This window comes from Neofelis nebulosa, chromosome 2 (genome assembly GCF_028018385.1).
Source record: "Neofelis nebulosa isolate mNeoNeb1 chromosome 2, mNeoNeb1.pri, whole genome shotgun sequence".
In the NCBI taxonomy this organism is placed as follows: domain Eukaryota; kingdom Metazoa; phylum Chordata; class Mammalia; order Carnivora; family Felidae; genus Neofelis; species Neofelis nebulosa.
In genome coordinates this window covers 147,308,520-147,335,433 of record NC_080783.1, presented here as the reverse complement: position 1 = coordinate 147,335,433, position 26,914 = coordinate 147,308,520, and the positions used below count along the sequence as shown (strand labels likewise).

Below are 26,914 nucleotides of genomic sequence, written 5' to 3'. Positions count from 1 at the left end.
ATGGATTCTGGAAACAGGAACACAGAACAGGAAGTCATAAATACCAAATGCTCACTTCACTGAAAAGACCCTGTATCCTCAAACTTAACCTGAATAGGCCTGGCTGCTTTTCTTGTAATATATCCCATCTTGGAACTTGAGCTATAGGAAACAGCAGCCTGGGTATGCCTCTGGGATTAAAGCATTTCTTAAGTGGTTCAGATCATCAGAACTTCTGCCCCTTAAAATGGGCTGGCTTTTTAAAAAGAAGTTTTAAGTACCTTGAATTCTTTATCCAGAGCTTAACTCCCCAGAGGCATGTTAGGGCTTTTACTCAAGTAGATCTTCTCAATAGTCCAACCATTCTTCCTGAAGATACTGCTTCCTCTTAGGTTGGTTTTTGGGAAGCAGTCTTTAGTCTTCAGTATGGAAAATAGTTTTGCTTTTTGCTTACATATTTTCCTTTTCCTAAAGGACCAAGCTCAGAAACTACTGTGAGATAAAATCATAGATGCACTATTTCATATGGCCTGAACCCAGATTTATTTTTTTCTTTGATGGGAATTTTAGCAATGCCCATAAAATATATGGCTTTCCTAAATCAGTCAGTCACAAAAAGGAAGTATGCCTGTATTTGGCAAGTGAATTTAAAAATGGATCCTCATGTTGTAATAATCCCTTTAAATTTTTTTTTAATGTTTATTTATTTTGGAGAGAGAGAGACAGAGTGTGAGTGGGGGAGGGCAGAGAGAGAGGAAGACACAGAATCTGAAGCGGGCTCCAGGCTCTGAGCTGTCAGCACAGAGCCCGACACGGGGCTCGAACTCACAAACTGCTAGATCATGACCTGAGCCAAAGCCGGACACTTAACAGACTGAGCCACCCAGGCGCCCCTGTAAAATCTCTTTATAAGTGGAGTTAGTTATTAAAGTAATTTTACCACTTTAACCTTACTTACACCGGTTTTAGCCCCAGCTGAAAACCACAACTTTTAAAATATTCTTTAAAACCAAATTCCACTATAACAAAAACTATGAATAAGTCTGTTATTAAGTATAATAAAAGCTGACATATTTTTTATGATTATAAGCATTACTAATATAAAAACAGATTTTAAAATTGCAAACACATCTCAAAAAGTGACCTATCCAGGGGTTCTTGACTGTGGTCCATTCATAAAAGTAAGAAAGTCTTTGAATTTGGATAAAAACAAAAATTTCACTTTTATTTCCAGGTCTGATTAAAATGTTACATTTCCTTTCATTACAGATGTTAGGAACCAACCACAATAGTATTAGTAGTACCTGTGATTTTGTCACCAATAAAAAACACAAACATTTTCCAATTATATTATAGTTACTGCAAATATTTCAAAATATCATTTTTATCCATTACTAGAGCATGTTAAGTAATTGTTAATAAAAAAGAACCATATTTCTAGATCACAGCATTTTAATATTTTCTAACTGCGTTTCCGTATAATTAGATTCCTTTGTAACCCTATATAATTTACTTCATGCATTTAAACACTTTGTTCTGAGAGGGAGTCCATACACAGGCTTCACCAAACTGCCAAAGGGCTCTTTGGCACCAAAAGAAGTTATGAACCCCTATTTTAAAACCCCATATTTAAATAATTTAGAGTATACTATGGACTGAATTGTGTCCCCCCAAAATTCACATGCTGAAACCCTAACCCCCAATGTGACTGTATTTGGAGATGGGGCCTTTACGGAAGTAATTGAGGTTAAATGAGGTCATAAGAGTAGAGCCTTGGTTCAATGACATTAATATCCTTATAACAAGAGATACCAGGGCTCACTCCTTCTCCCTGCTAGTGAGGACACAGCAAGATGGTAGGCATCTGCAAACCAGAAAGAGAACTCTTACCAGAACGTCTCATGCTGGCAGCCTAACCTTGGACTTTCAGCCTAGAGAACTGTGAGAAAACAAATTTCTGTCAAGCCACCCAATCTGTAATATTTTGTCATGGCAGCCTGAGCTGACTGATACAGAGTAACATTAGCTCTATCCTTTTTGAAGGCTTCCTTACCACTTTCTGTGGTTGCAAACTTGGGTGTCACTGGGGAATTCACCGTACTCCATCAAGATGCAAGCCTCAGAGCCATTTTTAAGGGAAAAGTCCTAGAAGTTATTTAAATAGATATCCTAAAAAGGAGCCAACCTATTAGACAATAATACATAACATTTTTAGATACAGCTCTGATTTGTCTCAGAAGTAAATGGCAATTGCTACAACTGCTATCAGATTCCAGATTCTACTTCCATTGGCAACATTATTTTCCCAAGTCCCCTGTGCTCCAACTCCCTTCTGAGACACTCCACTGCTCCTTGGCAGGCCCCCACCTGCCCCACAGGAAACCCCACAATTCACCCAATTAGGCAGCTGGATGTCCCGACTGCAGGTGGCTAATTGTGAAAAGGATTTTTGTTAAGGACCCGTCTTCCTACATCAGCACTACAACCGACACACCATACCATTTCTGGTTAACCTTAAAACAATCACGTGAAAATAAAGAGGACTGTCAGTAGAGCAATTTTATAAATAGCTAAAATTAAACAGAGCAAGACTGGCAGTGCTAATGCATAAGCAAAGAACTGACTTCCTGCATTTCATTGAGAATTCCTGATAGCAAACTGCAGTATGTTTATTATACATTAATTCAACACAGCATTCAAAATGAATTTATGCCCTGGCTGAAGGGTGCGATATTGAAACTAAATATTATTTATTATCTTAATATTAGTAACCATACTAAAAAAAAATGTGTTAACAATTCAGAGTGTTTAAAAAGCTGAGGATACCATAGCTCTACTTACCAACCAACAGCTCTTGCCTTAATTTATGCAAGTGTAGCCCTATAGCTAAAAGCTTTGTATATTTGTTTCCCCATGGTATTAGTGCTCAAAAATAGGACACTCTTTCAAGGGCACCTTATAAACACAGAACTATAATTTATTTGGCAAATTAAAGCTCATATAAAATGTGCACACAGAGGTACAGATTAACATATTTAATTTCAATATTACCTGCAAACCTATTTTTTCCCATACACTGTTCTAATTAGTCATATAAAATCGAGTCTGTGTATTATAAGCAATTATTTTAGTGGAAATAGAACTGGATCTGAATTAAATATACTGTAAAAAGATAACACTTTTATGGAAATTAATATATCCATTTGTATCTAGAAAAATGTGTTCTAGTTAAATGGCAAGAGAATGTTGAGCATTCCAAACCTGACTGCGATAAAAGTTGAGTTTTTTTATGATTTAATAATACAGAATAATATGCAATCTTGGCATTATACCAATATTTATATTTTGATGATATTTCCAAGTTTCCAAATCCCCAGTAACCATTAGATTCATTTTTGTAGTGGAATTTTTCCTATTAGCAATATTAACTCCCCCTACAGTTGAACATGCAAATTGTTTGTGAACATTTTATTTAGTAATCGAGTCTTTTCCTATTTAAGCCTGTCCTGGGAACTACAGTGTTGTAGGTACCAAGCTTCCAATGCATTAACATAGTTGAAAATACATGTTAATAAAGAATTATGCCTGCAGGTAAATGGAAGCTATAACTTTAGTGGCAGAGGCGTTAAGCTTTCTAAAAGTTGTCATAAACGGACATAAAGGCTTCACCGCATAAGGAGATTTTTGAAAAGGACAAATTAAATTGAAGACACCTTGACCTAACACCGGGCATGTGAGTGGAGATGATCTAATGCTCCAGACTATCAGCGGCTCAGATAACCTCCCCAGAGAAAACTTCCCTAAACACCTGATCTCAGAGGGCTCTCCTGCCCTAGCCACACCCATTACTTACCTCCCCATCTGGTGTGTTACTTTCATAGGACAAATCAAAGTTGTTCATTTCCTTGTTTACTATTTGTTTTCCCCATTAAAAGAGACTCTGTAAGGATAAAGGCCAATCAAGCATTTAGTGCTTCTCCTGGCACAAAGAGGAGCTTGATTACCATTTTTTGAATGAATGAATAAGTGAATGAATGAACAAATGAGTGAGCTAATGAGATATTTCTTTAAAATATTTCTGTAAGATTATCTAGTATTTGACTGTCAAGTAATCTCATAGTTCTTAAAAGGTCTTTAAGCTATTCCCTTTGATTCAGGATTAGCTGCCCATTGTATTCACAAAAACAGGGGCTAGAATTGTGTCCTTCCCCCTTTGAGTACCTTCCCAAGCAGATGAGAATCTGCCTTGCAAATTTGCAAATTACAGTGCATCTTGTGTGAGGAGAACCCACAGAACTCCCTGAATGACACATGATTGTTTTTCAGCTACCCATCCTGGCCTCAAGTAACTCTTCCTGCAAAACACCACCAAGTCCCTCTCCTGTCTCTCTGTGCTAAGTCTCATCACTCTCACCTCGTGAATGGTTTCCTGGTTAGGGGCAGTTAAAACTAAGAAGTCCAACTAGCAAAGCATCCTAAGATTCACCATAGTTAACTAATTTTGAACATTGTCACCCTTTGGTCTGCCCAGCTTCTAAAGACTTTCAGAAAAGGCAAGCCCACAAAATTTATTATCATGTGTTATAATGTCAAAACATTCTTCCTCCGATATCCCTCAATCCTTAGTAGAGGCTTTTCTTTTTCTTTTTGGATTTTCATTGTAGACAGACTATAGCTTGTCACCACTCGTTAACCATGCCCTGTTCTAACATTACAGCAAAGGACAAACAGGTCCGGCCACCTGGTCTCTTCTGTAGCATTCATTATTTTACATGCCCAGTTCCATTCTTCTTCCCAACTTAAAAAAAGGCTTCTGCAACTCTTAGTCTGGGTATCACACCGCCAGCCATACCATACCTGGTTTTTATTATTCCTCTCTAGCTTTTATGAGGTTTTTATCTTTTTTTTAAATAAAATGACTGCAAAATTAAATATTACTCACAATCCCACCTTATTTTGGTCTCAGTCATTGTACCTCAAGAGCCTGTTTTGCAATTCTGCCATTCATTCATCCTGCTTTCTCCCCTTGTATTTAATACACATTTTAAGCAGAAACTTCCATTACCCTGTCCTTGAAGCCCTTCATTATTCACTTCTTTCCAGCTAAAAGATTTTAATTCATTGTTTTATAGTCTTTCTTCTTAGCATTTTGAATGGCTTCCCACTGCTCATGAGTTCAAAATCCTCACGTGGCCCCTTACACAATCTGGCTCCTACCTTCCCTTCAACTGCATTTCACATCACCCTCCCATGGCACACCATGTTCTTGCCCCACTTGCCCGTGATCTGTTCAGTGTGCACCCGCCCCTGGCCGCCCCAGGTTGCTTGCTCAGACAACTGCTCTTTCTTAGTTGGCTGACTCCTTCCTACTTCTCCTTCAGGTCTCCTTGAAAGCGCCACTTTCTGGGGCATCTGGGTGGCTAGTCGGTTGAGTGTTCGACTCGGGTCATGATCCCAGGGTGGTGGGATCAAGCTCTCACTTTGGGCTTGACCCTGAGCCCCTGCTTAGGATTCTCTCTCTCTCTCCCTCTGCCCCCCTCCCCCACTGGCACTTGTGCTCTCTGAATGAATGAATGAATCAATCAATCAATCAATAGTGCCACTTTCTGTGGGAGGCTCACCCTGAGCTGACCGTCTTCCACCAGAGCCCCATGAGGTTTTCCTTCATAGAACTTTCTCATTATTGCAATTACATCTTTAGCTCATTAAGTATGTGTTTAATGCCTGAAGCATGAAGACAGCCTGGGTCCCTGGTCCTCTTGTCTCTCTCCAGCCTCACAGCTTTGGCAGTCTCATCCACCTCAGGGTTTTAAACACCATCACCATACTGACAATTCCCAAAACCAGATGCAGGCATACATCCACTCCAGAGTCCTTTCCCAAACTCCATCCGGCCTCTCGAATCTAATTTCCTACTTGGCAGTTGGCCTACATAGACTTAAAGACAGTATCAAACTTCACACATCTACCTCTGAATTCCAGCCTTCCGCCGAAAACCTGTTCTACCTACAGCCTTCCCCCATACCCATTGATGGCAACTCCACCCTTCCAGGCCCTCAGGTCAAAGAACCTTGGAGTCCTTCTTCACATGCCCTTCTCTTTTACCTTCATCCAATCTCGGGAAATCCTGTCAGCTATTCCTTCAAAATATGTTCAAATTGTATCCATTTCTCACTATTTCCCCTGGACCTTCCTGGGTCTGAGCCACCTCACCACTCTCCTGAATTAGTGTGTGAGCCTCCTGGCTGGTCTGCCTGAGAACCTTGTCATCCACACTCTGTTTCAACACAACAGCTGCGTGGAACTTCTAAAATTCACGTGAGATTGTGTCACTCTGTTGCTCAAACTCCTCCAATAGCTCCCTATTTCCCTTTAAGGAAGAACCAAAGACATTACAGTGGTCTGTATTGTCTGTCTGACTTCATTTCTTCGTTACTCTGCTTCAACCACACGAGCCATTTTGCATTTCCTCAGAGGGACAGGCACATTCCTCCTAAGGATCTCACACTGACTGGGCTCTCATCCGGGAATGCCCTTCACCCAGATATCCCCATGGATAAGCCCTCACCTCCTTCCAAATTTATTTTTCTTCTTCTATACTAATTATCACCCTCTAACATCCTATTTAATCTACTTGTTTTTTTACATCTGTTATTTTTTATCAACAAGAGTATCAAACAAGTGTTTCAGTTCTGAAGTCACGGGCTTTGTTGACTGATACATCGCAAGCAGCTGAAACACAGTAGGTTCTCAACTGTTTGGGAGATGAATAGAGAGGAACTTCCTATACAAACTGGACTTACATGTGTTTCAAGGATAAGAGAAACAGTGTGTGAGAGAGTGCTTTGTGGGTCCAGTCCTCTTCGACGAAGACCTCAATCTTTATTCCTTCTACAGAAGTCTGCACCGTTGTCAATGGTATATTTTTTCCCACATAATCTATTTACATATACCTGTAACAAATACACTATTGTTTCATGTGAGTTTTTAAATAATGAACAGCATCATACAACTGAAAAACAAAAACTCTTTGCAGCAAGTAAAGTTCTAAGTGTGTGTGAGATTATTGTTACTTGGGGGTGGGGAATAAGGGACTCTCAAAACAAGTGATGAAATACAGATTTTTGCAGTAACCCTGTACCTTAACTCCAGCATGACCCTTGAATATCCCTCTTCTGAAAATGGAGTGCCCTATGAAAATAGAAATAAATGCAATTTCCTTAAGGTTAAGGCAAAGATTGAGGAAAATAAAATTCACTTTTCTAAGAGATGGTCTATTTGGTTTGTTATTCTCTGTGTGTTCTAAAGGATTCTGGTGGGATTTATATTCAATTTCTGAAAAAAGTGCCGAGAGTTCTGGACTTAAACACATCACAAAGGATGTTTTCTCAGTCTTCTAAACATTTGATGCTTAAGTCTACTTCTAACTCCTGACCTCAAAGTTGATGTAACTTATAATTTACATAATATAAATTATATACAATATATATAATTATAATCTAGCATTTACTTGTTTCCGGAACATTTGACTATTTTTAGACTAACTTACTGCATTATTCATCTTTATTATCCACATATAATAATCAGATAACACTACCTTCAATGGTCTCTTGAATGAAAACCATTAATTGGTTCCTTTGAACTGCTTTTCCCCTACTGAAAGCTACTTATTTACCTTAAAAGTAGATTATGCCACTTTCTCTTTTAAAGACCTTCTCCCATTATTAGTTTTTGTAACTTTGCCAATTTTTGTATAATTTTTGCAGTCTCCGTCAATATTTTTAAATTAATTATGATTTCTAAACAAGTTAAAATAGGCCTAGAATAGGTTCATTGTCGTTTAGCCCGATAAATCTAGCAAGTAAAATTGAAGGCCGGAGTCAATGAAGCCACGTCGGGGTATCATTGCCAATTTAGCTATCAAAAGTAATCCATGATGATAGAGTTTATTACAAAGTACATTTAACACATTAATTATTAATCTACAGTGCAAAGCTTTTAACAAAAGTCTGTCCTTGATTGCTTTGTTTTCCCAAGTAGTTAGAGTCTACAGTTTTGTAATCTAAGACTAGTATTTGGCGCCTTGATCAAATTCCCAAAGTTCTGTAATGTCTCTTTTTATTGCCAGTAAATCCAGATGGAAGTGGCTTTTAGTGTTGTGATTGAGTGTGAGTTTATTAATGTTATCTATTAAACACACACTGCACATTGCCCATGTAAGAACTTTCGGAATCATACTTGATAAATGTATTAAGCAAGTCCAAAAGGTTTCAGAACAAAATGAAGACTTTAGTATGTAAATTAAAACACTTTGTTGGCACTTAAAAAGCATCTTGGACATAAAGTTCTGACTCATTAATTATATATTAGAGCAAAGCCTCTCATCAATAAAGTTTTTTAAACTCTAGGCACAAGTTCCCAAAATGGACTTTAGCTGAAATTCAAGAAGGAGAGAAAGGAAGCCAATCAGAAAAATAGTAGCTCCTTACAGGGGAGGAAGGTTGGGAGGTCAGGGGACAGATGTAAACTGAGCTGTGGGCATCATCTACTATTTTGGAACATTTCTGCATGAAAAGACTAACAGAGAATTGATAGCATCAACTCCCACAGAGTTGTCAAAAAAATAACTTTTGCAGAGGCAGGTATATATTCTCCAACTGTTGATCCTTCCATTAAAGACCCAGAAAAAGTCTCCCTGTTCACACTTCCAAAACTTAACACAGATTTTTTTTAAAAAAGGAAATCATCAGTAGATGGAGTATTTAAAATGTTTTACATCCTCCAACCTTTCCTAATATTCTTTCCTTGAATAATTTTCCTTTAAAAATCAAGTTGTTGGGGCGCCTGGGTGGCTCAGTCAGGTAAGCATCTGACTCTTGATTTTGGCTCAGGTCATGATCTCATAGTCGTGAGATCGAGCCCCACATCAAGCTTCATGCTGGGCGTGGAGCCTGCTTAAGATTCTCTCTCTCTCTCTCTCTCTCTCTCTCTCTCTGCCTCTCTTTCTCTCAAAAATAAAAATAAAATTAAAATCGGGTTGTTCACAATAGCCAAATTATGGAAAGAGCCTAAATGTCCATCAACTGATGAATGGATAAAGAAATTGTGGTTTATATACACAATGGAATACTACGTGGCAATGAGAAAAAATGAAATATGGCCTTTTGTAGCAACGTGGATGGAACTGGAGAGTGTGATGCTAAGTGAAATAAGCCATAAAGAGAAAGATAGATACCATATGGTTTCACTTTTATGTGGATCCTGAGAAACATAACAGAAACCCATGGGGGAGGGGAAGGAAAAAAAAAAGAAAAAAAAGAGGTTAGAGTGGGAGAGAGCCAAAGCATAAGAGACTGTTAAAAACTGAGAACAAACTGAGGGTTGATGGGGGGTGGGAGGGAGGGTAGGGTAGGTGATGGGTATTGAGGAGGGCACCTTTTGGGATGAGCACTGGGTGTTGTATGGAAACCAATTTGACAGTAAATTTCATATATTAAAAAAATTAAAAAATAAAAAATAAATAAATAAATAAATAAATAATCGAGTTGTTCACTTAAAAAAACTAAAAAAAGATACAGGCCATTATTGTTGCTGAGGTCCCAGAACAGAGGCCCGAGATGTGCATTTGTTGCAAAATCAAACCCATCTGGGGCTCTGTCTGATAGGCAGTGGGACTGGAGATCACCTTCCTCACCCCTTCATCCCCCAGCGTGTAGATGGGCTTAAGGGAGAACAGGACAGTGTAGATGGAAGGTAAAGGAGGCACAGGGGTCAAGGTAAGTTCCAGCGTTAGGGCAGGGGCTAGAAAAGAGTGTGGCTTTAGAACAACACAGTGAAGAGAAACAGGATGGTCCTCAACCTGCACCCCATCCTTTCCCCCTGGGTCAAAGCCAAAATCACAGCTAGAAGAATCTTGTATGTGAAAAGCAATATAGAACAAAGCCCTGTATTACTCAGGTCTCTGTAAGCATACAGCACACATACCGAATGTGCTTGGTGGCCTAACACCAGGGCTGACACAGGTGAGAAGAAGGTATGCCTCCACGCTGACAGGGGCCAAGGATCCCCAGCTGGGAGCAGTAAGAGATCATGTCATAACATTGGAGTGCAGGAGATGCTCTTTCTTTACCTCTACCCCTGCCCAAAGACTTCCTGCAGTAATCAGAAAGGATTTGGGTCAGGAGGTAGAGATTAAACCAAAATTTACTTTTTGACTCCTCTTGGGACCCTATCACACAGACTTGACTGTGACACCATCACTCCTTCCCCTCTGGAACCTGTCACGGCCTTGAACACCACCTAAGTGAGCGTTCAAATCAAAATGTGGAGTCCAAACAGAATCCCCATAGTTCAACCAACTAGCTCCCTCCAGAAATTCCGTGCTCAGACAGTGAGAAAAAGGCAGGTGAATGCACTTCTTACCTGCCTCTGTGAAGCATTGCTGAGCTTGGCACCTAAAGCAAGTCATTTGTTTACAGTACACTTATAGTAAAAGGTTGGGGTGACCAGTTGTTACATCTCTCCCATCCTCTGCCGCTCTGTGTTTGAGTCTTTGCTACTAATTGACAGTTTCTAGGAGGGATCATTCATGTAAAAGAGTAAAGATTTGTTACTTTACTTGCACTTTGTCAGCAGGACTCACTGCCAAAGTTTTAGGTCAGAAGAGCTCTGGGCAGCTGGAGGTGACCGCTCCAGCCATCCCAGGAGTACAACTGGGGCCTCTTTTTTTTATTATTATTGTAAAAGAGCACAGGATATGACAGTTGAACCAGTGCATCACCACAAAGTGCAAGTGGAGTGACAGACAGAGTGACAGACAAATTAAAGAGTAAGTTCTGTCTAGCAATTTTGGGTGACAGCACTTAAAATTTTTAGCTCTAGGATTGTTTAGGAATGACAGTATGCAGCTGAGAAAGGCAGCCTACCCACTATAAAAAGGAATTTGTGTGCGAACTTAGAAAACGCAGCCCTCCAAACTGAAAAAAAAAAATCTTTACGTATGTTTTTAAATAGTAACCCATTAACCTTTTACACAGTCTTCAAATCATCTAAGGCCACATGTCCTCATTAGCCCAATGTTTGGATCAAGGCTTTCAGACAGATTTTGTTTCACCACCCCTGTAGAAACCCCTAGAAAATGGATTTCGCATACATGTGTTGTTGTCATTGTTCTGACCAATGAATGGACTGTGCTATCACAAACATCAGCTTCTGACCAGAAAAAGGCATCATGGTAAAACATCTTCTTGGTAAGGCATTCACTGCACAAAATGACAAATCACACCAAAATTTGCAATGATCTCCTTGGGAGTAGTACTAAATAGGGATAAGTACTCGTCACTCACTGAGTACTTACCATCCACGGGAAAACTGTGCTAAGTACTTTGTACTTATCCATCTCTGACATATCTAATGGACACTTAAGAAGTGTATGTTGGCGAGGGGCGCCTGAGTGGCTCAGTCGGTTGAGCATCTGATTTCGGCTCAGGTCATGATCTCACTGTTTGTGGGTTCCAGCCCCACGTCAGGCTCTGTGCTGACAGCTCAGAGCCTAGAAGCCTCCTTCAGATTCTGTGTCTCCCTCTCTCTCTGCCCCTCCCCCACTCACACTCTGTCTCTTTCTCTCTCAAAGATAAATAAACATTAAAAAAAAATTTAAGAAGTGTGTGTTGGCGTGTTGGCAGGAACGAGGAAAGGAAGACAGTTTTGGTGTAATTTAAAACTTTCACTGAGCATTTACTCTTTTGTCAGTCATTTTAAGAACCCAAAAAGCAAGCTGTTAAGCAGACAGCATTATTCCTTTTTTCCACTGGAATTTACTGAAGCAGGTCCCACACCCAGCCAGAAACATGCCCAAATTGCCTTTTGAATATTTGCACTTGTGGCCTTCAATCACAGGTAACCCAGCTGCCGACAACTAAGACTAATAGCTCAGAAGTTAAAGGAAATGACCCCGACTTTTCCTCACTTCACAGAAACTCTAAACGGCTCCAGATACCATGAGCTCCTTACTTCCCCTTTGCTTTTTTCACTCTGAGGATTTGAAGGCAAGCAGCACCCACCCCACCCCCCAGGTGTGAACAACAGGAGATTACTCATAGATGGTATAAACAGAAGGTGAGTGCAAAGGTCCAGGCCGGGCCTCAGTTGTCATCTAAACAGACACATCAGCTACAAAGCTTGTCCAAACATTCATCACAAACAGGTTTCAGAATGCTTTATATAGATCGGAGCCAGGTTTTTACCTTGTCGGTATCCCAGAAAGATGACCTATCTCAGTGCAATGAACTTTCAAATAACAATAAAAATAATTTGATTAGAAGAAAGAACGGGGCGGGAGGGTGAGCCTCCTGTGACTCACACAGAGCCTGAGCAAGGCGGGAAGAGCTGTCCCCCTACAGAATCCATACCACACTGCAGATTGAATTCAACAAGCTATTCAGGATGATTTTGTGACTAAGCATGAAATTGAAATTACACCGTCTCCTGGGTCAGAGTGTTGTAAACACTTTTTCCTTCATTATTTCAGAATTTTTTTTTAATACTGGTGCTTTGTTAGAGCTCACAAAATAACTAGTTTGTAAACTACAAGAAGAAATGTATGTCTTCTTATTTCCATTGTGTTGGAAGGACTTGGTAAGGAATGTTATTGTTAACTATCACTTACCATGTTGTCACTATTATTATTAATTATTATTACCAACCTAAAGCTCGTCCTCCACAACTACACACTTTGCACCTGCAAAACAATATAGACAAACAGCCATTCAAATATAATTTGTGTTTCTTCCTTTGTTCCCAACCCAGTCTGATTCCAACTGGTTTCTTTTTTTTTTTAATATGAAATTTATTGTCAAATTGGTTTCCATATAGCACCCAGTGATCATCCCAACAGGTGCCCTCCTCAATGCCCATCATCCACTTTCCCCTCCCTCTCCCCGCCCATCAACCCTCAGTTTATTCTCAGTTTTTAAGAGTCTCTTATGGTTTGCCTCCCTCCCTCTCTAACTTTTTCCCCCTTGCCCTCCCCCATGGTCTTCTGTTAAGTTTCTCAGGATCCACATAAGAGTGAAAACATATGGTATCTGTCTTTCTCTGTATGACTTATTTCACTTAGCATAACACTCTACAGTTCCATCCACGTTGCTACAAAAGGCCAGATTTCATTCTTTCTCATTGCCAAGTAGTATTCCACTGTATATATAAACCACAACTTCTTTATCCATTCATCAGTTGATGGACATTTAGGCTCTTTCCATAATTTGGCTATTGTTGAAAGTGCTGCTATAAACACTAGGGTACAAGTGCCCCTATGCATCAGCACTCCTGTAGCCCTTGGGTAAATTCCAACTGGTTTCTATTCACCTCCTGACTCATAGCCCAGACTTTCATTTGCTGCTCATTCCTATCCTTTCAGGCTTGATATTAAAGGGGGGGGGGGGGGTGAGGGTGAGACATAATTCTCTTAAAAAATGCATTTAAAAAGTATTTAATACTTATTCAAAGGTTAATTTTAAAACCCTGTGAAAATTATGGCTAGAAATAAACTTTCTTAACCTGAGTAATGACATCATTGTAAAGCTAGAGCAATCATAATATTTAATGATAAAATTATAGAATAACTCCCATTTAAATCACAAACAAAACAAGATGCCCACCATCCTATTATCACTGCTTCTATACAATATTATCATGGGTGTTTTACAATAATAAGGTAAGAAGGTAAAATAAAATGTATAAAAATTAGGAAAGATAAAACTGCTGTTTCCATCCAACATGACTATCTATAGAGTATATTCAAAATTATCTACAAACTTTTTAAACCAGTAACAGAGTTCAGCAAAGTGATCAGACAGATAAAAGTAATTTAACCAGCTAACACATATTATATTCTTATTGTGGGCCAAACACAGTTCTAGGTACTTTCCATATATTATTAACTAATCCATTAACTAATCTAATACAACAGCCCTCTGACAATAATACAATTACTATTTCCAAAGAAAACTGATGTACAGAAAGATTAAGTAACTTACTGTTAGAGGTTGAATTGTGTTCCCCAGAAGACACGGTGAAGCCCTAACCCCTGGTACTTGTGAATATGACCCTATTGAAAATCAGATCTTTGCAGATGTAATCGATTTAAGATGATACCGTTAGGGTGGGTTCTAATCCAACATGATTGATGCCCTTTTAAGAATAGGGAATTGGGGCACAGACACGCACAGGGAGATCATTATGTGACAACAAAGTCAGAGAGTGGAGGCATGCAGTTGCAAACCAAGGAATGCCAAAGATGATTCGCAACCATCAGAAGCTAGGAAGAGGAAAGGAAGGAGTCCCCTGCAGTTTTCAGGGGGAATGTGACCCTGCCAACAGTTTGATTTCAGACTTTTAGCCTCCAGAACTGTGAGATAATAAATTTCTGTTGTTCTGAGCCACACAGATTGTGGTACTTTGTTAGGGCTGCCCTACCAACCTAATAAACTTGCCAAGAATCACACAACTAGTAAAATGACAAAGCTGGGACATAAGATCAGCATACCAAAATCAATACACTCAACACCAGTAAAAACAAGTTAGAAAATGTAATGTAAAAACAGATACTATTTACAATTACATAAAATACAAGGTGCCTTAAAATAAATATAATAAAAAATGTTTAGGCTACAGTCGATTCTCATTATTCGTGGTAATTATGTTCTATAAAGTTGCCACATACACTAAAGTAGCAAATACTGAACCATTGCTCCTAGGGGAAATACGGGGAAGGGTTCCTGCAAGTTTCTGGTCACATTTTCACTGACTGATCAATATATAACTTTGTTTCATGTGTGTCTCTGTTTTAAAAGACCTTGGTTACTATATATTGTTGATTCATTAACACTAAACTCACAGCCAACAGCACTATAACTCATCCCTGAACAAAGCTTACATAACACATGTATTTTCTCTGAAAGGCACATCCCAGCCTTCTTGCCCTTAGGAGCACTAGATAACACTTCAGCACTATGCTTGAGGGGGATTTTAAACAGTTAAATCACTGGAAAAGGGCAGAACAATATGAAAAATATGGCACTAAATAAACTGCAGAAAGGACACTCATGTTTACAATATGAGAACTAAAACAAGAAAACAAAACATTGCTTTGCTGGAACTCAGCTGGGAACATGGGTGTATGTTAGTCAACTCAAATTTTTTGCTACTCTGCACGTGTTTGCCAATGACCGTGAATGCACGGTGAGTATTGATGTGGAAGACCACAAATAAATTTTAGGAAGTAGACAAATTCACAAATATGAAATCCACAAATAATGAGGACCAACTGTATTTATGGATAAAATTATAAAACCTTATAAGGGGACCAAAGGAAAAAAAAAAGACCTAAGTAAATGGAGATAGAATATGGTCATGAATAGGGAGACTCAGAATTATAAAGATATTAATTTTACTACAAATTAATTCCATCAAAATCCCAAGGAGTATTTTTAAAGAACATGACAAGCTGATCCTAAAGTTCAAAGAGAAAAGGAAAGAACCAAGAATCACTAACATAATTTTGAAAACTAAGTGTAGAGACTTATTCTATAATATATTAGAATAGTTATATTAATTAAGATATACAGGTCTAGACAGATAGAACAGGAGAGCAGAAAAAAGAGACCAGAACCAACAAACACTTACATAGAAATGCTGTTTGTGTCTGAGATGGTATTACAAATCAATGAAGAAGGATTAATTATTCAGAAAACATGATCAAGACCAATAAGTTATCCAAGTAGGAAAAAAGATAGCTTCCTACTTCACATCATATCAAAAATGAATTGGAAAAAAAAATGAAAGATCCAAATGTAAAAAGTAAATAGTCAAAACATTTGGAGGGGCGCCTGGGTGACTCAGTCAGTTAAGTGTCAACTCTTGATTTCAGTTCAGGTCATGATCTCACGGTAGTAAGTTGAGCCCACAGCAGGCTCCTTGCTAGGTATGGAGCCTGCTTAAGATTCTCTCTCTCCCTCTGCCCCTCTCCCACTCACGGGCATTCTCATTCTCTCCCTCCCTCTCTCTCACTTTCTCTCTCTCTCAATAAATAAATAATGAATAAATAAATAATCAATCACTGGGGGAAAAATAGAGAAGATAATTAATGATCTCCAGGAAGGAACAGATCCATTTAGTAGGACAGAAAAAAAGCACAAACCATAAAGGAAAAGATAAATAAATTTGACATTACATTTTTAAAACTTCTATTCAAAAAAAGACACCAAAGTTAAAATGCAATCTATGAAGCTGAGAGAAAGTATTTGCAATGCACATAATGAATAAAAAGTTAATATGCAACATTTGTATACAAATCCTATAAATGAATAGGAAAAGGACAAAAATCGATTAGAGAAATAGACAAAGAACATGAATGTACAAAAAATACTCAACAGCATTAGTAATCAAAGAAATGCAAAACTTATTTTTTTTTATTTTTTTAATGTTTATTTTTGAGAGAGAGCATGAGCGGGGAAGGGGCAGAGAGAGGGAGACACAGAATCCAAAGCAGGCTCCAGGTTCCGAGCTGTCAGCACAGACCCTGACGTGCGGCTCGAACTCACGGACCATGAGATCATGACCTGAGCCAAAATCAAGAGTCGGACTCTAAACTGACTGAGCTACCAAAGTGCCCCAAAATGCAAAACTTTTAAAATTGCATTTCATACTCATTCGATTGCCAAAAATTATCATACGTCCTAGTCTGATAATCCCACACTTTGGTAAGAATTTGAAGGAACAAGCACTTCCAACAATTCTGATGGAAACTGAACTGTAAGAAACACATTTAAAAAAAAACAATTTGTCAATACCTGCTAAAGTCAAAGTTGTGTGCATCCTTATACTCTGCAATTCATCCTCCAGGTAGAACCTTGGAGACACTTCTTCACGTGTGCATAAGATGACATGTACAAGAACGTGCAGTAGAGCATGATCTGTAACAGCAAAAATCTGATTCTACCTACATGTTCATCAACAGCAGATTTGATTAAGTATGGTTACAGTCACAGAATAAAGTATATAGGCACTAAAATGGATATATCAAAAAACTAAGACGCAGAAGGATGTATAAGAATTTCATTTATAACAGTTTAAAACAGGGGTACGTGGGTGGCTCAGTCAGTTAGGTGTCTGACTCTTGATTTCAGCTCAGGTCAGGATCTCACGGTTCATGGGATGTAACCCCATATCAGCCTCCATGCTGTTGGTGTAGAGCCTGCCTGGGATTCTGTTTCTTTCCTCTCTCTGCTCCTTCTCCCGGTCTCACTGTCTCGCTCTCTCAAACTAAATAAATACACATTTTTTTTAAGTTTAAAACAAAGCAGTATTATATATTATTTATTGATATATACATATATCATAATTGTATGAAACATTCATGGGAAAGATTTAGAACAGTAATTTTTTCTGGGGGAGGGAACAGTATCACAGAGGTCTAGTCAATGGTATCTACAATTCATTATTATCTTTTTAATCTATAGAAGGTTAAAAGTTGATACAAGACAGACTAGGTGAGTGTTTGTTGTCATGTCTTATATAATTTTTTGGGTGCTGGCAATATTTAATTTAAACAGAAAATGTTAAAGCCTGTTGAAGTTGGAAGAACTTGGTGTCAGGTTAAGTCCTAAATTCAGCACTTGCTGTTGAAATTTAGAGCCTGCCATCAAGTTCTATAAATAAGATAATAGAATGTAGGAATTACACTTAATCCTCTAATTACTCTCAGCTTTAATCAAGCCTTTATTAACATAATGTGTCTAGCTCGGGGTCTTAAAACCTGAGAGGGGATTTAGGGAAGAGTAATCAAAACAATGAAAAATAAGTAGGTGATATAAGGAAAGGCAAAGAGAACTGGGATGATTTAGACCAGTGAAAGAAAGCAAAGGGGGAAATATACTGAGGAAGATGCACAGTTTGCTCCTTTTACACTGTCTGTGCCTCAATTAAGGCTGAATAAAATTAGCTGTTTTGGTTATCTACTGCTATGTAGCAAATCACTCTAAAACATAGTGTTTTAAGCAATGATAATTCATTATTTTGCTCCTGAATCTCTAATTTGATCTGGACTTCAGTGAAGATGGTTCTTTGTGGCTCAGTGTGGCATCAGCTGTAACAGCTCACCCCAGGTGATCCATTTGCACAATGCTCCACTCGCATGCTGGCAAGTTGGTACCGGCTATTGGCTGGAGCTACACTGGGACCACTGGCAATGATCTTCAGTTCTTCTCCTTTGTGGGCCTCTCTATGGGTTTCTTGGATTTCCTCACACCATGATGTCTGGATTCCAAGAGCGAGATTCCTATGGGGGCAGGGCACGGCATTTTTCTATCCTGTCCTAAGAAGTCACAGTCACTTTCACCAAACTCTATTAGTCCAAAAAGTCATAGAGACTCACCTAGTTTCAAAGGTTAGGGGTGGGGAACTAGAGAAGAGGAATGTGCACTCCACCTCTTGATGGGGGCATGGCATGGTTATAGAAGAAGTCTGGGTGGGAAGATATTGTTGTTTCCATGTTTGTAAAATACAATGTGCCACACCGACGTACTTGCTCAGATCTCTCTCTGGCTCAGTCTCTTATTCTCACTGCTCCCATTGAGATCTGATCATGCCATTCTCTTGTTCAGCAATAAGGGACATTGTTCTCCACTCTTCACACACCAGATTTGTTCTGTGGAGCTGCAAGGCTTCATGGAGTCTTGCAATATGTAATATTTTATGTAATAATTTACATGATATGTATGGAATAATTTATGGAGGGACCGTGAAACATTCACTTCTGTGACCAAACTTAGGAAAGGCTGACCAAAAATATTGATGCTTCAGATGCTTTTCTACTTGAGGTTAGCTAAAATAACATGACAGGACATTCATATTTCATGTAACCTGGTTTGAGCCCATGTGCAGACGTATCAGCAACCCCGGTGAATTTGGAGGAATTTGCACAGCAGTATTTCTGCCACACTCAAGACATTCAAGCAGAATGTAACTCATCAATCAAGTCAGATTTTAAAATATTTTCTAGCCTAAAGAAAGACAAGATAGGCCTTGGAAAGTTTTTCTTTAAAGTACTCTAAGGTGTTTGACCTGGGTTTTTTCAGCACAACAGTCAAAAGCGGTATTTGTCAATTCAAAGATCTGATAGTTGGTCACACCAATTAGGCTTCCATTTTCACGCATCCACCAAATGAATACATTGTTTTCTTGTTTTTTTTTTGCTAAACTCAGAAAATTACCTACCACTTTACACCAGAAGTCCTACCACTCCTTTCTTATGAAACTGTTAAATATGCTCCCAGGATGGATATCAGCTAGACCTGGCTGACATGTGAGACTAGTTTGCCCTAGGGACAGATAGGACTGAGAGGGTTCTTGGACTCTGCCTCTATTAGGTTGGACATAATAAGTTGCTGAGAATCAACCAGTTTTGTCCAACAAAAAAAATGGGAATTTCAAATGGCTGTATATATATGCATTGTTCAGAGTGAAAAATTTCGTTGCAAAACCCAAGTCAGGGATTTGATTCAAGGCCAGTCTAGAATGAGCCCTAACTAAAGATTCAAATGGTTTTTCCATGTACATAATGTTTTTATGTAAAATCCCAGGAAAGTAGTATCACTAACTGTTAAGTGAGTCAACCACTTCAGTTCTTCAGCAAACAACTAAGAAACGCCTGTTTATCTGGGCTGTCTTTTAGCTGCTATGCAAATTAGTCAATAACATTTAAATAGGACAGTCTCTAAGAAGACATGTGATATTACTGGATAAAGCTGTTGTGGATTTTTTAATGGACCAAATTTCACTGGAACGGTTGAAGATTTTTGTTTTCTAAACTGTGAAGTGGACAAACTAATCTCAATTTACCCCAGAAGTTAGAAGTAATGAGAAGAATCCTTAAGCAGTACTTAATAAGTACTTAATACTATAATTATGATCCATAAAATAGATATCCACAAAAACATGACCAAAACGATTGGGAATTATGATTCATATAATAATAAGGCTGTGGCAGAGTTTACAAGATAACCACCTATTTCAATCATCACCAAAAAACCCCACCATATGCTAAGAAAATTAAAATCAAAGAGACATATAATTTAAAAGCACATTAACTTCATTTGATAATCTTTGGGAATAAACATAGGATTGGGAGACCTTTGTGAGTGTTTCTGGGGAGTACGAAGTATACTGCAATGGTTAAATATTTCTGATTGCTTTTGAATTTCTCCTGTCTTTATAAAGCCTCAACTGTACTAGGTGTGCTCCAAGTTGTGGGTTTAACAATGAAAGGATAAAATTGTGCATTGCACTACCCTGAGCTTCTCTTCTGAGTATAGTCAGTAGCTGACAGCATGCAGTCTGGATATGTGAAAAAGACGAGCCATTTTCTACACCCAGCCATGCAGTTCCATCCCAAAATTCTTCTCTCCAAGCACAACCCTTGGTCCGGAGACAGAAATATGAGGACAAATTCAAAACTTCATATTTTTTTCACATGTAGGGACAAGAACCCCACGATCACTGTCCCACCACATTTGAATCTGTACTGTTCATATTTCTTTGAATTCCTCAAAACTTAAAGTATGCCTTACATGATCTTTAAGTAACACATTTAGCAGCATTTCTGAAAATATGTTCCATAGAGGTCTAGCTCTACAACATGTTAATAAAATGATTATGACATAAAAGAGTTTCATGTCAATGCTGGGTTAAGCAAATTTATTTATTTATGGTAATTCCTATCAGAATTTTTTATATACCAATATATATTATAAATCTTCAAGGGTATATATAGCATGTTGTATATAGCATTCCAAACTTGTTTCAGTCATGGAGACCATTTTGCAAAAATATCTCAACAACCAAAACAGTATCTTGTGAAACTTGGATCTAAGCCATTTCTTACAATATTTTTTTGATACCAATGTTAACTATAGGTTCCTTACTGATAAAATTCCTTTCCAGGCTTCTTACTTATCTCCTTCTGAATCTACTAACGTCTAAATATTTGTTTGGGGGTTTATTTATTCAATGAATACGTATTAAATGCCTACTATATTCAAACCAGTATTATGGGCTTTGGAGACACAGAAATGAGCAATTTTTTTGACAGTACAAGTGGGGGACGGGCAGAGAGAGGGGGACAGAAGATCTGAAGTGGACTCTGAGTAGACAGGCTGACAGCAGCAAGCCCAATGTGGGGTTCAAACTCACGAACTGCAAGATCATGACCTGAGCCTAAGTTGGATGCTCAACGAACTTAGCCACCCAAGTGTCCCAGAAATGAGCAATTTTTAAAATTTCCCTTTCCTTATAGAACTTACATTCTAAAGGAGATGTCAATTTACACATAAATAAAATTTCAAGATTGCAGATATGGATAACAGCTAATGAAAAAAATAAAAACAAGATAATGAACTAGAGAGTTTCTTGGTGGTAACTAGAGTGTTCGTGGCATTTCATAAAAGCAATCAGCATGATTTCTTTGAGAAGGTAGCATTAGAACTAAAGGAATATAAAATGAGCCTTTCCCTTTACTAATCTTTCATCCTCTGTATTACTTTTAATCAAAATAATACTTGTACATGGTAAAAAAAAATAAAAATATAATGAACAGTTTATAATAAGAAATAACTGCTGCTCTGACACTCTGCACCTTAGCTCTAATTCCAGAAGCATCCTCTTTTAATAGTTTATTATGTGAGATTTTCTCACGATCACCATTACATGGATCCCATAGGTGGAGTTTGACAGAGCAACAAGATGGAAAGATCATGGGTTTCTCAATGATCTTGAGACTATTGTATCAGCCCTAAAGTTCCTTCTTCCATGCAAGAGAGAAATAAATCTATCTTCCTTAAACCTCTGATATTTATCTATTACTTGTAACCAAACCCCATATGATACAGGATCCAGTATTATATCCCAGGCAACTCAAGGGAAAACATTCATAACACGCAAGTCAAATGCATTACATTCTTCTATTTCTACAGAGATAGAATCATGCTACATTTTACTGTGCTTCCTATTTGGGTTGTGACTTTCCTGTTTTTTGTTTGTTGGTTGGTTGGTTTCCCCTTTTCTAATTCTCTTTTCTGTTTTCTTAAAAGAGAAGAGATGTGCCTGCTTCACCTGGTCATTCATGACATCAGCTCTTAACCCATTCTAATCTTTAAAATGTGCCTCTTCTACTTGAGTCATGCTTCCAGGGTGATTCAGAAGCTTCCAGCCAAACTGTCATGCTGCAATCTCTTTTCCCTAGACTCTTGGTTTAATGCCACAGTTCTTTTATGACCATTTTTCTCTTTCATGGATATTTACCCTCATTTTTCTAGAGTACGCCATAATTTTCTAAGCAAGAAGAGTGCCTGGAAGTAAATGTTCCAGGCCCCTAGATGTTTGAAGAAGTCTGTTTTCTCTTCATACTTTGATTGGTTCTAATTTTTTTTTCTCAGAACATTGCAGGCTTTGTATTGCTCTATTGTCTTCAAGACCCCATACATTTGGGATTGCCACCTGCCAGCCTTATTCCTCTTCCTTTGTTTTTGACCTATATTTTCTTTCTGGAAGCTTCTCAGACATACTGGTTATTTCTGATATCTGAAGTGTCATGATGCTGTTTAGACAGGTAGTTCTTTTTGCAATCATCTCCACATTGGGTGGGATTTTTCTTTTTTTTTTTTTCTTTTTTTTTTAGGGCAGAGAGAGAAAGAGAAAATTCCAATCAGGCTCCACGCTGTCAGCATAGAGCCTGAGGTGGGGCTGAAACTCAAGAACCACAAGATCATGACCTGAGCTGAGATCAAGGGTCAGACGCTTAGCCAACTGAGCCACCCAGGTGCCCCTGGGTGGGATTCTTCAAGACCAAATATTCAGTTCTGGATATTTTTCTTCTAATGTTTGGTTAATTTCCTTCCCTCTGTTCTGTCTTTCAAAAACACCCATTAGTTAAGGTTAAATAACTAGACAGATGCACTGTATTTGCTAACTCTGAACCGAAGTTCCTTTAGAGTTTTTCCTGGCAAGTCAGTTCTTTCCATTGTCACAGTCCCTGCTTAAGTGTCCTGGGTTGGTATTTTCTCAATTAAAAAAAGAAAAAGGGGGTACCTGGATGGCTCAACCAGTTAAGCCAACTCCTGATTTCTGCTCAGGTCATATTCCCAGGGTTGTGGGATTGAGCCCTGTGTCGGGCTCTGCACTGGGCATGGCTCCTGCTTAAGATTCTCTCTCTCCCTCTCTCCCTCTCTCTCTGCTCCTCTCTCTCTCAAAAAGAAAAAAGGAAAAGAAAAGAAAGCCATCAACAGCCTTCTATTCTCCTTTCATCTTTTAGAAATTTGTTGAAATAACTCATCTACAGATGGCATCCCTCCTTTTCTTTTGGTTTATTCTTTTGTGTTTACTATATTTTATTTTCAGACCTGTGTGTGCAGTCTGCCATCTTGCTAGAAAACTTGAAGTTTACCTTGGGTAACACAGTTGAAATTAAACTGCTGCACCATACTCTCAGCAGTACTATTTTTAAATATAAGAATATGTTGTACAACGTAAGTAACACCAAAGCACAAGTTTAAGTATTCAAGTATTTTATCACTATGAAACAGGATACAAAGGGCAAAATACACCCAGGTTTTCTTTTCTTTGAAAAAAAACTGAACAGAGTGCTATTCTTCTTCTTCTGTTGTTATTTTTCATTTTCATGTAGAATGCAGCTCTTGATATATAGCTTTAAAAACATTTTTTTTTCATTTAGGTGATATCATAAAAGCTTCTCTGTACAAAAACTTAAATGATTTTCAGTAGCAATTTTCCCTGTGTCCTTGGACCAATTTCTGATTCTTTTAAGACATGTTACCCACTGCGATATTAACGTATTACTATAAGAGTTGCAACAGCAGGAGACAGCTTTTTTCTTCCTCAGGAGACATAGAAGGGATGTGTGCCTACACTTTGTATGAGAATTTTCTTGACATCTAACTTATACTTTTGGCAGCATAAGTGCTCTATAGTAACACTTCTCCACTTTAGCAAGCTTCTTCTGATGAACTCAGGGAAATGTAGGCAAAACATATTTCTCTATAACTCTCATAACTAGTTGTTTATGGATAACTGAAATATATTTATTCAATAAATATTAGAGCTGAACACCATATTTTGGCCAGGGATACCACAGTAAGTAAGACATCATGCCCTTCAGGAACTATTGTGTTTAATGAAGAAATACAATGAAGTAAACAGTAAATTTCAAAAAAAAAAAAAAAAGTCACCATTGCTATTGTAGAGTAACCATAAGATGCCATTAAAGCATATAAATGGAACAGTGAACCCCACGGAGGCGGAGGGGGAATCTAGGTGATAGATAGCTTCCTGAGGAGGTGACTCCTGAGCTGAGTGATCCTCAAAGGACCAGCACAAATTAGCAAAGGGAAGGAAGTTGAGATAGATGGGATAAAAGGAACATTCCAGGTGTTCAGAACAATGCGTGTGAAGGCCAGGAGGCAGGAGCAGTCATGAGCAACAAGCAAAGATGGTAAGAAATGGAACTGGAGAAGGAAGCAAAGACTAGATTCAAAACTATTTCCAGTATTCCATATCTAAGAATGTGGACTTCCTTCTGAAACAAGCATTAAAAAAAACTATGCTCAGTATAGAAGCAAATCCTTCATACTGGCTTTGAGCAAGTTCTGATTTTTTTTTCCATAGGTGAAATAATAATGTCACAAACTTCCATTACAGGTTTACTGCGTGCAAGATACTGTACTTGGCCGGTAGGAGGTAATAGCATTCAGCCTCAGGAATCAGTGTGAAAACAGAGCAGAATATTTGGAACTGCTGTGTATCCTGGTAAGAAGGGAACCTGGGTAGCAGGAGTGCTGGGTGGCAGAAGATAAAACTGAAAAGTTACAGGGGCACCTCTGAGGCTCAGTAGGGTAAGTGTCTGACTCTTGATTTCAGCTCGGGTCATGATCTCACTATTCGTGGGATGGAGCCCTGGCATTGGGCTCTGTGCTGACAGCATCAAGACTGCTTGGGATTCACTCTCTCCCTCTGTCTCTGCCCTTACCCTGCTCATGTGCTTGCTCTCTCTCTCAAATAAATAAACATTTTTTAAAAATTAAAAAAAACTGAAAAGTTATGTTACAGCTTATATCATAGTAAGGACTTGGACTTTAAATAATAAATATGCTATCCAAGTTTTCTGAACAAGAAAATGGACTCTGTGTGCGTTTTACCCAAAATGTGTATTCCTCCTCTTTATTACAGTGCACAAGTCGGGAAATATATCACTTGGCTTGAAGCAATTTAAACTCTACTTCTCTTTTAGTTAATTAAGGACCCAGGCTACCTAAACGAGCCACAATGGCTTGTTTTAAATATTGATGCTGGACACCACTCCTCCAAATACAAATGGAATATTCATTTCAACTTGCCCTCAAGGAGCTCGTAGTCCGAAGTTACGACCCAAAGCAGTTTTCATAAGCCCCCATCATATTTTTCTCTACTGTTCAATGACAGTGAAATGGAATAGCCATCAAATTTCATGGTAATCCCATGGCTGTACATCTCTCCATCCTTTCCTCTGGGCTTCTTATTTAATGAACAAGTTAAAGACAGTGGGTTAAGTTGACCCGCATTCCTTCTCCCAGGGAAACTACTGAAACATCATTATCTTCTAATAACCAGAAACTCTTTCTACCTCCTTCTTACAGACAGGAGCTGATTCAGTTTGTTTGGACGTGAACTTCATTCATTTGGGAGAGGAAAGGGACTCTTTAAGAAAATAGAATACAAAATTATATACAGATTCCTAGGTTTCCTCCTTGTAAGAAGTTGGAAGGGATCCTCACAAATAAAGGGCCAAGCTTTATTAGCTTCGTGGCAAATTCTCCTCTCAGGAAGGACAAATATATAAACATGCAATGTACTTTAAGAGTTATTAACCAAATGTGTGCCTACATTGGGTGTAAGAAATCTATCAGAAACATGAAATCCCCTGCTTTCTGCTATCATCATCCACATTTGCCAAAACCTTGACTTATCACAGGAAGCAGTTTTCACCTGAATATTGAATCAACAGGGAAATTTTTGTGCACAGCCTGTCCTTTCTCTCTCTCTCTCCCTCCCCCCACCTCGTATTTTAACAATTTTACTGATTCTAGATTCCACACCTTGACACTTTAGCAATGAACATTTGCCTCAAAAATGCCCTTTCAATAAGTTCCATCCAGAGAGCTAGGCCATTTTCAAATGCTGGCACCCATATAGCTAGGATAATAAGGTAGACGAGATGTGTTTTATCAGGTAGAAAAAAACAACAGGGGGAAAAAAAGCTGCTTTGGGGCAGTGTCCTTAAAAGTCAGGTTCTGAAGCCAATGTTGGCTGCTACATTTAGCTGCTTAGTTCCGTGGAAACCAGTTGTATGACTCTGCAGATAAAAGGCTGTAGACCTCTGGAATACAGGCAAGTAGCACCTCATTATACAAATAGAAGCAACTCAACTATGCATGCCCTCAAACTGAGCTCAGTGTTCTGCTGCATTTCAAAAATATCCATCTGTTCCAAGAGAAGAAACAGGAAGTTTTGTTAATTATCTCTCACAACCCACTAGTTAGTTTCCAGAAAAATCACTAAAGCCATCTTTCCTGAATAAATTTAACAAGTAAGTTACAAGATGCAGCACAGTAGATAAACCTTCCATTACTCCTTTTAAATGAACCAAATCTATCAGTTGGCCAATTGCACACTCACTGCCTCTAAATCCCTTCCCGTGTCCTCGGCGCTCAACAGCCATAATTATTTCCTGGACATAACTTTTTTTCATGTGGCAATGTTGATTAATAAAGCAATATCACACTAGATATATGCAAAACACTAGATATTACACAAGCATTCAAGAGATATT

General features: G+C 38.4%; 1 long non-coding RNA gene across 1 annotated transcript in view; it reads right to left on the bottom strand.

Moving 5' to 3' along the window:
• Positions 1–26,914, bottom strand: part of LOC131504425 (uncharacterized) — a 61,396-nt gene that overhangs the window by 3,646 nt on the left and 30,836 nt on the right. The window contains exon 3 of the long non-coding RNA XR_009257989.1: positions 7,121–7,170. This is a non-coding gene — a long non-coding RNA (uncharacterized LOC131504425). The remainder of the gene's footprint in view (positions 1–7,120; positions 7,171–26,914) is intronic.